At 39.5% G+C, this 15,004-nt stretch overlaps 2 long non-coding RNA genes across 2 annotated transcripts; one reads left to right on the top strand and one right to left on the bottom strand.

Moving 5' to 3' along the window:
* The first annotated feature begins 1,120 nt into the window (after nt 1-1,120).
* On the top strand, nt 1,121-1,443 carry LOC126911289 (uncharacterized). The gene is made up of 2 exons (XR_007705805.1): nt 1,121-1,268; nt 1,411-1,443. It is a non-coding gene; the product is annotated as an uncharacterized LOC126911289 (long non-coding RNA).
* Nucleotides 1,444-3,870: 2,427 nt separating this feature from the next.
* Nucleotides 3,871-14,283, bottom strand: LOC126911290 (uncharacterized). The gene is made up of 3 exons (XR_007705806.1): nt 13,625-14,283; nt 13,016-13,144; nt 3,871-4,024 (listed from the first exon to the last, which is right to left on the bottom strand). It is a non-coding gene; the product is annotated as an uncharacterized LOC126911290 (long non-coding RNA).
* Nucleotides 14,284-15,004: the final 721 nt, after the last annotated feature.

The following is a 15,004-nucleotide window of genomic DNA, read 5'->3' as shown; positions in this document are numbered from 1 at the left end:
ATAAGTATAGATTATATTTTATCATTTTACCTAAGTATTATGCTATTTAGAATTAGAGTTCAGCCATGATCGTCCAGCTGCAGGGCAAAGGCCTCCCTGCCCTCCTTCCATTCCTCTCTGTTTAAAGCTTTGAAGTTATTTACATTTTATTAATTAGTTTTGTTATTGAAGTGTATGTACCTGTGACATTACGTGACTGGCGGCGGCAGCAGCGGCCCACACACCAGGGATTCAGTCCGCATCAAACAACTTGCAAAAGTTGAAAACAAATCGTAATGTTTGATAAGAGGAGGCTTACAAAGCTATTGAAGATTGAACAAGCAAGCAGCGGCTGAGGCCCTCCTCGCCGGCCGGCGGCGGAGGGCGGAGGGCGGAGGCTCTCCTCGCGGCTCGCGGGTAATGAAAACAAAGTGGACGAAATGTTTTAATTAATTGCACTTTTTGTTTGTTGTTGACAATTTTGTAATTAATATGTGTCTACCGGAGCGGGATTAACAAGCTGCTATAATTAATGTTCCGGCGGGCGCGGCGGGCGCGGCGGGCAGCCGGCCGAGCCGCGGCGAAACTCGGTTTATTGGTTTTTATTATTATGACTATAAGTAGCAATTAATGACGAGTACACAATTGCGACGCTGCCTGCGGCTACTCACATGTGTTATAATCTAATATTCACATTTTATTTTATTATATGTGCAGATTAGATTAATATTCTTATCTCATCATTTTATCCCACCAAAACATTAATGTAACAATGGAAAGCCAACTTCAATACAGAACATAAGCTCGGCTGTGGGTTTCGCTGCAAAAAGAATGGAGACCTAAATGAGTGCCAAGCTCTGTACAAAATCCAAATATGTATTTATAGGAACAGAATAACACTATGAACTTGTATAAAACTCTATTCCTGTTTTATTGGATACTGTTATAACAATTGCTGTTATTTAAAATGCGAGATCTTTAAGTATTATTTTATTGTGTATACATATAATTTGTAAACATTTTGCTCCCTTTCATCTGTGTTACGAGGTAACGTGGCTCTAAGTATAACTACTTCGTTTGAGGAACAAAGGTTGAGTTGTTGAGTTAAACCGTGTCCCATTGGCAGTGACTATATTTTATTTATTACCCGACTGCGCCAGAAGGAGGGTTATGTTTTTCGAGTGTATGTATGTATATATGTATGTATGTATGTATGTATGTATGTATGTATGTATAATTGTTTGGCACGCTCTGCAGCCTAAACGGCTTGATGGATTTTGACTTGAGAGGTGTCGTAAGATTCGTATTTACTGTGAGAGTGACACTGGATATATCAAAATTTAAAAAAAACAAAATGGCGGATTTTTGGCGCCAAATTCGAATATTTCTCACTCTCTAGCCTAAACGGCTTGACGGATTTTGACTTGAGAGGTGTCGTTAGATTCGTATTTACTGTGAGAGTGACACTGGATATATAAAAATAATAAAAAAACAAAATGGCGGATTTTTGGCGCCAAATTCGAATATTGCTCACTCTCTAGCCTGAACGACTCGATGGATTTCCCCTTTATAGGGGTCGTTTGATTCGTATTTACTGTCTGAGTGACACTAGATATATTAAAATGAAAAAATAATAAAACTAAAAATAAATAAATAAAAAAATGTAATTTAAAAAACTAAAAAACCCGACTGCGTTTCTTTATAATATTAAAATGAAAAAACCTAAAACAAGAAAGTAATCGTAAAATTCAAGCAGTCGGGACCCATTCTAGAAAGCAAGCCGAATGTGCCCTCACAAAGTCTTTATATTTAGAATGGGTCCCGACTGCTTAAATTTTACGATTACTTTCTTGTTTTAGGGTTTTTTCATTTTAATATTATAAAGAAACGCAGTCGAGTTTTTTAGTTTTTTAAATTACATTTTTTATATTTTTTATTTTACAACGTCTGTTGCTCATTAGCGGTCAATGGAGTGTGGTGGGAATGTAATTACACCGGCCGGCGAATGTTCATTATTTGATAAACTGTTGCAGGCGACACGCGAGATGCCGATACTTCCGCGGCTTTGGCTTACTTTCATATTCTGTAATGTCGGTAAGTAATGTCATAATCTTTTTCAACTGTCAAATACAATTTTGGTGTTTAATTGAGAAGAAGAACACAAGTAAAGTAGTACAAAAATTGAAGGAGGAAGGAAACACTTAGTGTCACTTCCCATGCTATTATATTTGGTCACTTCTACGTTTAATCATTGTTTTCGCTGTGGAGTGCTACCACGGCCCCACCGAAAACCAACGTGAAACGCTTGTGTTGTGTTTCGTTGTGTGAGTGAGGCCCAATTCTCCCCTCCCAGTCTTCCCAATCCCCGATTCCCCAACAACCCTTAAATTACATACAACAGGAGAAAATCCTAGTGTGGGTTCGTTTTTGGGTTTTTGGGATCATTTTATAAAAAAAAAATCCTATACCCCAAAAGGCCGGCAACGCACTTGTAACGCCTTTGATGTTTATCAGGTGATACGTCTGCTTGATAACCGGCGTGTTCTATAAAACAAAAAAGAATCGGTATCGGAATCGGCCAATACGGGAACTACGCAATACAATGTGTTTGTGTCTTGTGTTCGTGTTTTATATTTTATTGTAATATCAATGTAGCTAGTGGCGTGGAGTCGTGAATGAATGATGTGGGCCCAATGTCCAAAATAAAATAATTATATTTTATTTATTTTTTATTTTCAGTATTATGGAATGTAAGCTATGCTCAGTACGCTACGATTTCATATACTGTATCAAAACTAAGGGCGAAGATGATCTCCATGACTCGCGAGCTGGTGCTGGACGCGTGCCAGAAGGTCGACGCCATCCAGAGCTACCGGCGCGAGTACGGGCGCGCGGAGATCTTCCAGATGGGCGCCATGATGCACTACATGCGCAGCACCTTCATGAAAATGACTAAAGTGTACCAGCTAACCGACGAGCTGTACGTCACCAGTTATAATTGGAGCATTGTACGTATTTTTTTTAAATGAGAAAATCATCTAATTTGTTCTCCCGCCTTTGTTTTGTTACTCCTGCTTTGAGCCGAAGCCTCAGTAACTGTACAGGTTGTGCACAGATCCGGTTCGGGTGTCGGTATGTTCGGAGCGCGCACGACACGCGACGTACGCTCGTAGGGTCTAGTTCTGATCGGGCGGCGAGCTCGTCGTTGGATGATTTTCCCCCCTTAAAAAAGAAAAAGGTTAGAAGTCGGTGCCACAAGCCTATAACAAAATGTAACATAACGGTCACAGGAATAATCTATATACATATTGTCTATTATCGAGATACTGGAGCTTGATGCTCAATAAAACGCACTGAATTACGTATAACAATACTAAATTTAATCACGGTACGTTCTATTTACAAAAATGTGTATAAACTATGTAGAAAACTAAAAATGTCTAAAAAAGGGTGTCGAATGCTCGTAATCGCTGTGAGAAGTCGGATTCTATATAATATTAAAAATCAGAAAAAACACTTCACCCGCAATAACATAAAATCATGGATTTCGCTGGAGCTCATGATGCGGACATAAATTCATCAGGCGCTAACACATATGCATAATATATTAACGTTTTATTGAATAATTTACAATAGATCCTATGGCACTGACTTCTAAGTTGTTTAGTTTTAGTTTTTGAAGTCGGTTTTTTATTCCCAGTCGGGATTTTTTATATTTTTTTATTCTCGTTCTGCAGTACCTCACGAATTTACAAAGTCTGGTCCTAAAAGCCAGTATGGTAGACACTATGCTCAGTATTATAAAAGAAGATACGCTAAAGAAAGAAACAAAGGCCATGATGCACGAGCGCATGAACCGCGTGCTGCGCAGCGGCCAGCAGCGCGTGCTGCGCGACGGCAAGCAGCGCGCGCGCACGTCGCCCGGCGCGGCCGGCGCCGGCGCCCCCAAGAGGAAGAACCAGAAGTGGAGGCGCGTCGATACCGACTTCGCATAAATCTGTCCGCAGTGTACAAGTGCCTACTTTGTGACTTTGTCGGTGTCGTCCTGAAACCAAATAAATCATGGCTTACGCCAATATTATTTCCATTCGTGTACATTTTTAAAGCGACGTCTTTACTGCCACCTACACTCGACTAATGCAGTTACTGCCGTACTCAGAGACATTTAATGATTACATAAACTGTTCCTTAGTAACAATCGCTAAGGACTGGGTTAAATAACAATTACATGACCTGAGTACCGTAGTCAAGTGTCCATGGGCGGCGGCGATTGCTTACCATCAGGTGATACGTCTGCTCGTTTACCGGTGAGTCCATCAATAAAATGCTTTGACTTTGGCTATATTCCCATAAACTAAATTTAAATTTAATCAGTCTCAAACAATGAATTCAGATAATAAGACAGTAAAAATCGAATGTCTGTACATTACAATATTTTTCGATAAAACTGATACTTAGGAAACAACTTAAGAAGACTCACAGAAACCAAAAAACCTTTTTTACCGACATATGGTCGTGTCGTGCCTAGGAGAGAACGGTCTAATTTGTCGTTTTAGCTATTCTGGAATAATGCGTTGCACGTTATTTTGAAAGACAAATGCGAGTCAGTTTGCATTGTCTCGGTGAACAAAGAAATAAGAGTAAATTTACTCACACCTACCCTACCTAAACAGCCTGTAACAAAAAGAGAAAAAATACTAATCATTACAAAAAAGAAAAAAACTACCTACCTGAATACCCGCGCGCCGCGCGCTGCGATAGCTACCTACCGCGCCACGGTAGCCGGTTCGGCACGATCCCCTCCACCTAGACTGCGACTCGCCGCGCTAGTACTTAGTATTCCCTGGCGCCGGCGAGAAGCTATATTAGGCAACCGACTAGAATCATCCCGAACTACCACGCAACCGCGACAGAAGAAAGTCACCTACCGCAACAGTGTCGCGAATTACAATTATTTTAATTAATTTAATTTATAAAATCAAACAATTATCCGTACCTCAATTTCTACCAAGTGCTTATTACTATTAAATTCAGTGTTAACCCCAGATCGGGTGAGTGTTGCAAAACAAATCCTTACTGCTTATTAGCTACCTAATCGCTGCATGATTTGCTATTTTCCATTGTTCTTTGTTCATAAATGTGTCTCATAATGTTTTATACCAGTAGTTTATGTTTAAAAGTAATTTAGTAATGTTTTGTGTTGTGTTATGTGTTTGAAGGGCTAATATAGTACCTAATTGCTATATTGTCATCTAAATATCTAAATATCCCGTTAATCTAAATTGACGGTTGACTTAGGTCATACATTCTCTTTGTTCTAATAATTTTAATTCTACCCGTAGTAATCTACCTACATGTTTTAATTATTTTAATACTTTTAATTTTTGTTAACTTCAATTTAATTAATTCTGCAAATCATCAAAGTAACTTCTTTTGCTATTGTACCACGCTGCCTGGACTGCCTCATCTCGATAGCTGCTTAATGCTAGAACGCTGCTTCCCTTTAGTAGACCGTGTTAGTGGGATCGGGATGTTGCAGTCAAGGCATGGATTCGGACACCTTCTAAGACGGACAATTACCGAATTCCAGGGTTCCATCAGCTACCTTCCATCAGCTACCTTCCAGCAGCTACCTTCCAGCAGCTACCTTCCAGTATCTACCTACCGGTTCTCAGCACCTACCTACAATCTACGGTTCATCATCTACCTACATCTACCATTCGACCGACTACCTTCCATCTTCCACTTCTACTTCGCTACTATCCGAGTCTGCTGGACCTCGTGACCTTCGCGACCTTCACGTCGAGGACAGCGGGCCTACCCTGCATCACCGACGGCTGGACTACTGCGGAGCTGCGAGCGACCTACCCTCTCTACCGGCTACTGACAGGATAGTGGTGTTTCTACCGGCGAACTAGAATTCGTTACGCTCGATATTCGGACTCACTCCCGGCTCAACCGACAACTACCTACCTACCTGAATATAAAAATTCTAACTAAAATTATTTTTCATTTTATATTTCTATCTACCCACTGTAACCACTAACGTTACAGTGGCGATTTAAGTTTATTTTCTACTACCAAACCTAACGTTAAAGCGTTACAATGGCGCCCAAATAGGTAGAATATCGAGCCGTATAGAGTTTTGGTAAGCTATTCATTTTGTGGTTTTTGTGGTGTTGGCTTTCTAACAGTAGTGTTAAGATTATTTCTCAATCACAGGATACCAATTGTGAATTTTTCTACACCTACCTTCAAATTTTTTTATTGTAATAATTTTTTATTTCACATATTGGTAGACTGATTTTCTGCTGATTTTGCTAATTTTTTGTGTTTTAAATTGTGTTACCTATTTATATTGTGCCTTTTAGATTTTCTTTTTCGTTTTGCAACACACATTTCGCTGCGGTTTTTTATAAAAATTTTTATCATGTCTTACCCTATTAAATTTTTATCGCTACAAAATGCTGAAGACGACTATAAAGTTACTGTTCGTGGTGGTACTGCTGGTAGTTCGGTTATCGAACTTCGGAAACAGACTATCTTCTACTTTACCTTCTTATAACTAAATTAAATTTTTATCATCATTTTATTAGAAGTAACTACAGCTATGTAAATAAAAAACAGACTAAATATTTTAAACTATTGACTAAAGTAAACTAAATATTTTAAACTATCAACTAAATACTTTTAAACTATTGAAATCTTTTTAAACTATTAAAAATAGCTACTAAATACTAAAATGTTTATAACTAAAACTACGTGGATTATAGCTAAATATACACATTTTTAAATTAAATTTTAAAGTTAACTAAAACTACCTACATATACACTAAATTCTATACCCACTCACTACTACTACACATGGCTATTCCTTTTCTATTCTACATCTATTGGTCTACCCCAATAGATTATATGATGATGGCCTACCCCATTCATTGTATACTATCATATTAAATATACTATGACTATCGGCCCTACACCGATGGTCATAAATAAAACTTGATCATGGTTCTACCCCATAGATCCCTACGGTTATGTATGCTAAAGGCCCTACACCTTTGGTATTCTACGGAGCGGTGCAACTCCTTAAATAAGCCTTTGCAAGAGCGGTTGATTACTCTATAAATAAGCCTTAATCACAAACATAACTTATTTATTTATCCTTTCTAATCTTCAATCTATCAATTAGTAGTCATGTGTAGCTAGTAATCGCTCTAATTCAGCTTAATCTTCTTCTTCTATCAGCCATAACTGAACTGAGTGAGTGTTCTGTGCACTACAAGCAGAATACTCAGGTCGAAAGGACGCTGACGCACAGATGTCAAATGTGATGTCGGCTAGTTAATGTTAGGAATAATGAAAAGTGAGGGATGATTGGATTATGAATGAAGATGAATGAAAGAGTAACTCAGGTCAGTTGTTAGCAAGAGCGAACGCAGCGGATTTTCTCTAGGGAAAATCCTACGCTAAAAAGGGGGGTACTGTAACGTTGCACGTTATTTTGAATATTTCGTGAACAAAGAAATAATAAATATCACACCTACCCTACCTAAACAGAGAGAAAAAAACTAATCATTACAAAAAATACCTGAATACCCGCGCGCCGCGCGCTGCGATAGCTACTTACCGCGCCACGGTAGCCGGTTCGGCACGATCCCCTCCACCTAGACTGCGACTCGCCGCGCTAGTACTTAGTATTCCCTGGCGCCGGCGAGAAGCTATATTAGGCAACCGACTAGAATCATCCCGAACTACCACGCAACCGCGACAGAAGAAAGTCACCTACCGCAACAGTGTCGCGAATTACAATTATTTTAATTAATTTAATTTATAAAATCAAACAATTATCCGTACCTCAATTTCTACCAAGTGCTTATTACTATTAAATTCAGTGTTAACCCCAGATCGGGTGAGTGTTGCAAAACAAATCCTTACTGCTTATTAGCTACCTAATCGCTGCATGATTTGCTATTTTCCATTGTTCTTTGTCCGTAATAGTGTATCATAATGTTTTATACCAGTAGTTTATGTTTAAAAGTAATTTAGTAATGTTTTGTGTTGTTATGTGTTTAAAGGGCTAATATAGTACCTAAATGCTATATTGTCATCTAAATATCTAAATATCCCGTTAATCTAAATTGACGGTTGACTTAGGTCATACATTCTCTTTGTTCTAATAATTTTAATTCTACCCGTAGTAATCTACCTACATGTTTTAATTATTTTAATACTTTTAATTTTTGTTAACTTTAATTAATTCTGCAAATCATCAAAGTAACTTCTTTTGCTATTGTACCACGCTGCCTGGACTGCCTCATCTCGATAGCTGCTTAATGCTAGAACGCTGCTTCCCTTTGGTAGACCGTGTTAGTGGGATCGGGATGTTGCAGTCAAGGCAAGGATTCGGACACCTTCTAAGACGGACAATTACCGAATTCCAGGGTTCCATCACCTACCTACAATCTCCGGTTTCCATCAGCTACCTTCCAGCAGCTACCTTTCAACACCTACCTTCCATCAGCTACCTTCCAGCAGCTACCTTTTAACACCTACCTACAAGCTCCGGTTTCCAGCAGCTACCTTCTAGCATCTACCTACCGGTTCTCAGCACCTACCTACAATCTACGGTTCATCATCTACCTACATCTACCATTCGACCGACTACCTTCCATCTTCCACTTCTACTTCGCTACTATCCGAGTCTGCTGGACCTCGTGACCTCCGTGACCTTCACGCCAACGTCAGCGGGCCTACCCTGCATCACCGACGGCTGGACTACTGCGGAGCTGCGAGCGACCTACCCTCTCTACCGGCTACTGACAGGATAGTGGTGTTTCTACCGGCGAACTAGAATTCGTTACGCTCGATATTCGGACTCACTCCCGGCTCAACCGACATCTACCTACCTACCTACCTGAATATAAAAATTCTAACTAAAATATTTTTTATTTTTATTTTCTATCTACCCACTGTAACCACTAACGTTACAGTGGCGATTAAGTTTAATTTTCTACTACCTACCAAAACGTTAAGCGATAAAATTTTGTAATTTAACGTTTTATTATAAACAAAAAATCTAGCACCAATGTAATCCTACTTATAGAAATAAAAACTAGTAATTAATAAGTAAAAAAAAAAAAATTAAAGCGAACAAGCTTGACCGAAATTATAGTAAGTATATGTAATATACTAAGCCTAACTTAACCTAACCTACCTATAAAAAGTATAAAATAAAAATTAAATTAAAAATTTAAAAAACCCCCGACAAAAAACTTAATTTCCCTTTAAAAAGTAAAAAATAATAAAAGAAACTTAAAGTACCTAAGAATGTACTAATAATTCTAAAAAGAAATACGTCTCGTTGGGGGACCGCATGAATACGGACTGCACACCTAAGTAAGAAATAATTAGGAGCGGTCCACCAACGCGACGTATTTTTTTTTAGAATTATTAGTACATTCTTAGGTACTTTAAGATTAAGTTTCTTTTATTATTTTTTACTTTTTAAAGGGAAATTAAGTTTTTTGTCGGGGGTTTTTTAAATTTTTTTAAACTCATGTTACCTCATGTACGTTATGAATTTTTCCAATACCTACACACGCGCCGCCGCCGCGCAAAATTAGGTAGACGGGTACTAGGCGATCAGATGTACAGAAGAAATGTTTCGTAATATTAGCGAGTGATCCCTGTAGTGTCGTGACACGTTTGTATGATTTGAAGTCAAGAACTATGCGATACCAAGTATTTGGTACTATTTTTACCCGACTGCGCCAGAAGGAGGGTTATGTTTTTCGAGAGTAATATACATATAAATATACAACAATTAAAAATATAAAAAGCTTATTCGAAGTGGTCTCCAAAAATATGGCTCAGTCACTCCTTCATAGCTAACACCCCACCAAACCATCACTGAAGTCGGATAATGTCCACGTTGCACTCTGGCGATTAATTGGGAAGCTTCCTTAGAGCTTTGAGCATAAATACGGTCATTTGTTTGTTAAAATCTCATCAAAATAAATCTCATCCGTAAACAAAATTTTTCTGTGACCTCCCTTTGCGTACCGCTTCAACAGTTGTTTCGATTTTACCACCCTATTCTTCTTTAAATTACCAATTAAGAAATGACCAGTGCCTCTCTTATAGGCTGCAAGCCCTAAGTCATCATATATAGCGACATGGTTCTAGGTGCTATCTTCATTTCCCGAGATAAAATCTTTTGTTTTCGGACAGGATTTCTTCAAATTGTTTCCCTTACTGCTTTGACCACCTTTTTCGTACGAACACTACGTGGACGGCCACATCTTTTTCTGTCACAAACAGAGGAAGTCTCATTGTACCTTTTAATAGCCCGGTACACAAACATTTTACTAATACCAAGTGTGTGGAGAGTTTTAAAAATTACATTTGGCTCCATACCTACTGTGTGTAATGCAATCACAGCGATTCGGTTCTCTTTATCTCCCCACTCCATTTTTATATCGCAAAATATTTTACAATGTATTGGCGCCAAAATGAGAAATCACAATTAACAATCGTATAAAAATGACAGATTCGAAATTCAAATTATGTATTTTTTTTTTTAGTGTAAAACATGTGGTAACAGTATTTATGGCCAGTCTAAGTATATGGTTATACGAAAAGCGACCAACACGCAGGCGGAACCGCGGGCAACAGCTAGTAAGCAATAATTATTATAATAAAACGTAAAAAAGACATCCATGTACGTTATGATAAATATGCATTTTGTTTTTATACTCTCACAAAGTAAGTCGTATAACTGAATTACATGTCAATCAGTGGACCCGGCCACTATTCCAGCATATAACATTTCAAACATATACGACACATAGTAGGCAATATACCTGTTACGAACCCTGATTGCGATGTATCGATGTAATTTCTAAGAAAATAGCAAATACTGAAACCTTCTTTCTTTGGTTTTGTGCGGGAATAGCGTTGCTAACGTTATAGTGTGTGGGTGATGACAATCATATAACGAATCGTGTTTTATTTTATTAAGTGCTTATTAAAAGGCATTATTTTTTACATAACCTCAAAGTCATCCACATCCTGTTTGGAGTTGGTGTGGGTTACGGAGACTACCCTAAACTTCGCATTATCACTAATCAAATACTCGTATCCACTAAAAACTGACCAACAGAAGTTCCGAGGAGGATGGAGTTCACGATACTTATTTGACAAGAACTTGTAACTATAAATATTTACAGAAATGAAGCGACAAATCGTGACAGACGTCATTTCACTCATTTGAAAAAATATTGATAATGATTAATGTTGCAGACGAATGTAGCAGTTCAGTGACTGCCTCGTTGGTCGATCAATGACACGAGCGACACGAGCGACACGTGCGTCGCACGCACGAAGTGCACCACTCCGCCGCGGTCGCCAACTAATTCAAGTTTATAACAAGCTGTGTGTTTGCGAACTCGCGATCGAAATTAAAACAAGAAGAAAGACGACTATTCGTAAGCACGGGGGCGACAGGAAGCCTCCCGTGCCCCCGCATCAACATTTTCATTAGATGGTCTGCTCTCATTAGATTATTATCCTGGTATTCATCCAAAATTATAATTGAAAACTTGGCTTCTTGAATGTCCAATTAAAACCGAGAAGATAATTTATAAATACTGGTCTTTAGTTAATTTTGTAGAGAGTTAACATACGTACATACATACATAATTTCACGCCCGTCTCCCATGGGGGTAGACAGAGACAATGGACCGCCAATTGCTACGACACTTACACTCACTTACCTCTTTCGTTTCATCAGTAGTCATCAGTATTTTCATACATGCTCGTCGGTTAATTAAAGGTACTTTTAATTTTGCCCTTCTTTAATATATCGCCAATCTGGTCGCTATATGTCCGTCTAGGGCGTCTACCGACGGTCCCATTCATATTCGCTTTCATCCATTCTTTCTACATGTCCAAACCATCGTAACATTCCCTTTTCAATCCTTGTCACTACATCGTCCATCCCGACACAGGCACTCGAGTCCTTACATAAGGATTTAAGTGCCCGATTCAGGTCACTATCCACCCCATACATGGCCATAGACGACCACAAATCATCCCTCACCACTCTATGGTAAGCCTTTTCGACGTCAATAAAGGCATAAAGTAACTTTCGGTGTTTCGATAGCGCTTTCTCTGCAATGCACCTTAGCGAACAAGACTTGATCCGTACATCCTATTCCCTTTCGAAATCCAGCTTGCACATCTAAAATTTTCTTCTCAGACACACAGATCACTCTTTCGATCAATAATTTGGCATACAACTTTCCTACTAACGCTTAGGAGGCTTATACCGCGATAATTTTTGCACTCCTGCTGTGATCCCTTTCCTTTATAAAGTGGCACAATTACGGCCTTGGCCCAGTCTCCAGGCACACAACCGGATCGCCAACACTTATTAAAAAGTAGGTACAGCAGGCTTGCAATTACACCTCCGCCTCCTATTAGCATTTCAGTAGTTATCCTATCATATCCCGCTGCTTTACCTACCTTCAAACACTGAATGGCACTCATAATTTCATCCATATTTATTACTCCCACACTAACACATTCATTATCATCGAAACATCTCTCCAATCATCCCTTTCAAATAAATTCTCAAATTATTTATTCCACTGTTTTAGAACATCCTTACTTTCACCAATCACACTCGCGGCTATATCTCTTATCATACCTACTTTCGAGTGTCCAACGTTGCTTCTGGCAAGTGTAACTAGATGCCAGAAAAAGGTAACGTTTGTACAACGATTATCCAGCTTGCAAAATCTCGTGTAAGAACAATTGTCGAAGGTGCGCGTCAAGTGGAAGGCGCTCAGTATTAACTTTAGCACACAAACGTCGCGCCATTGAGGGAGTTGCATGGCAATGGCAAAACTAATCATAAAATAACACTTTTACACGTTATTTTGAATCTATCTGACTACTCTGAGAAAACTAATCAAGTTATTTTGAATCTAATGCCAATGAATTTAGAGTTAATGTTATTATATTTCTATACCCGATGCCGGCGTGCCGTTTCATTCCACGTCGTCAGTTCGCGGCCACGTCACAGTGGCTGGGCTTTCAGCAGAATGGCGCGGCGTGCCATTCCGACAGTGAGCGCCGGTTCTTAGACGTCGGCGCTGCTCTAGGGAAATTTGAAATGTCTATTATTATAAAAACATATTTCTTAGCTATACCTACCCCCAGGAAACGCCAGATGCCGCAGAAAATGCTTTCGAACCGCTACGAATATGTGCAGCGTAGTGCGGTCGACGCGAGAGATACTTCCGGATACAAGTACCTAAGGAACTGTGTTCCTTAATGATCCTCAGAAGAAAACTTTAAGTAAACATTTAGTAGAATGTAATGTAATGTATCGAACTGCTGCGGAGCGGCTCGCAGTCTGTATAGTGCGGTAATGGAGAGGACTGGGGAAATGGAACAAGAACACTAGGCCACTGTTGACCCGTGTTCGAGGTGTTGGATCCTCACCAACCGAACACATGATGAGCAATTTCCTCGCCGGGTTCCAAGCCAAGTACCGCCGCCACAGCGCTCATCAATACAGTATTGTCGCGACATTAGGCGCCTGTGTAGTAACCACTGTGTGGTTTTATTTAATTACCGTTGAGCTTTGTAATCAGCCTAAGTTGTGCGTTAATCACGTTAAATGGAGCTCGCTCGATCACACGCGCGCCACATAATGGCTCGATACTCATCGTGTGTACGCGTACGTACGCGGCGCGTGTATGCGCGCATTATGTATTTGTTTGACAGCGCGCCGCAGTTAATTGGTTCACTGTGTAATTGGACGTGTTCCAATATGTTGACTAAATTAATTCTCCATCACAATACTGTACTGGTTGGAATTGATTTGTTCCGGCTTCTCTGTGTACTCTATAGATACACCGTGGTAATGCCCAATGTTTGCATTTGTGGTAAATAAATAAGTAGTATCCAGGCGTAACGCAGCCTGCCGGCAACTTATTCTATACCAAGTCTACTTGAAACTATTCATTTCAATATAGACACCAACATAAAAACAATTTATTTTTAAATTTTGCTGTGTACATGCACCGCTAGTCCACGCCGCGCCGCTTGCCGCCAATAAGACCGAAGTCGTGAACGAGCCGATATGAAAGGTTTAATGTACCTTTTATATCGGCTCGTCAGTTAGGTGTCGTCACCATTCCGCGGGCGCGGCCATTGCCAAACATTCATTATTTAAAGTTATTGCTTGGAAATACAAAACATCATTAAAACTTTTAATTTTCTGCTGTACGCATTTCAGTAACATCAAACTTGCCAACCGCTGTGATATCCGACACCGGGCCAACCGGGCACCCGGCGGGCAACCGGCGGGCAACCGGCGGCCACCCAGCGGGCGCCCAGCGGCCACCCAGCGGCCACCCAGCGGTGGGCGCCCGCACCTACCTTCCCTTTGTTCTACGCGTACATACCACCTACCCTGGAAGTTACAGTAAAACCAGTATTTAGATAGAAAGCGTTTTCTCTAGTCGGAACTAGGTTTTACTAACTGTAGCAAAATGTCATTAATTGTTCACGGACTGGGCACTGGAACTGGGAGATTTAGATTTTTACGTAATTTCGGACCTTTTCATTCGATATTACATTATCACTGTGTATAGAACGATAATGTTATGAACGTTTGCATTTACTTACATATATCATATATACTTGTGTATGTAATTCTATAAAAAACCCTGTTCTATCATTTTAAAATGAAAACAGAATATAATACCTAACGTACCTAATACAAATTATTGTCATTATCCGATTCCAGAATTAGGCAGGAAAATCGTAACTCGATTCCGAAACATTTTTATATTACAATTTGCGATTATTTTTATTTTATAAAGGACAGCAAACAACAGCGCATTAAACACGAATGAAACAGTAAAGTAATAGATGTAACAAACACAGCACTCGCGCCGCGGTCACAGATTACCATAGACATGCTCAGCAATCACACCGGCCGGACTTG

Source organism: Spodoptera frugiperda, chromosome 12, assembly GCF_023101765.2.
Source record: "Spodoptera frugiperda isolate SF20-4 chromosome 12, AGI-APGP_CSIRO_Sfru_2.0, whole genome shotgun sequence".
Taxonomy (NCBI): Eukaryota; Metazoa; Arthropoda; class Insecta; order Lepidoptera; family Noctuidae; genus Spodoptera; species Spodoptera frugiperda.
The sequence above is the reverse complement of the archived record's forward strand: the minus strand, read 5'-3'. Positions and strand labels throughout refer to the sequence as shown.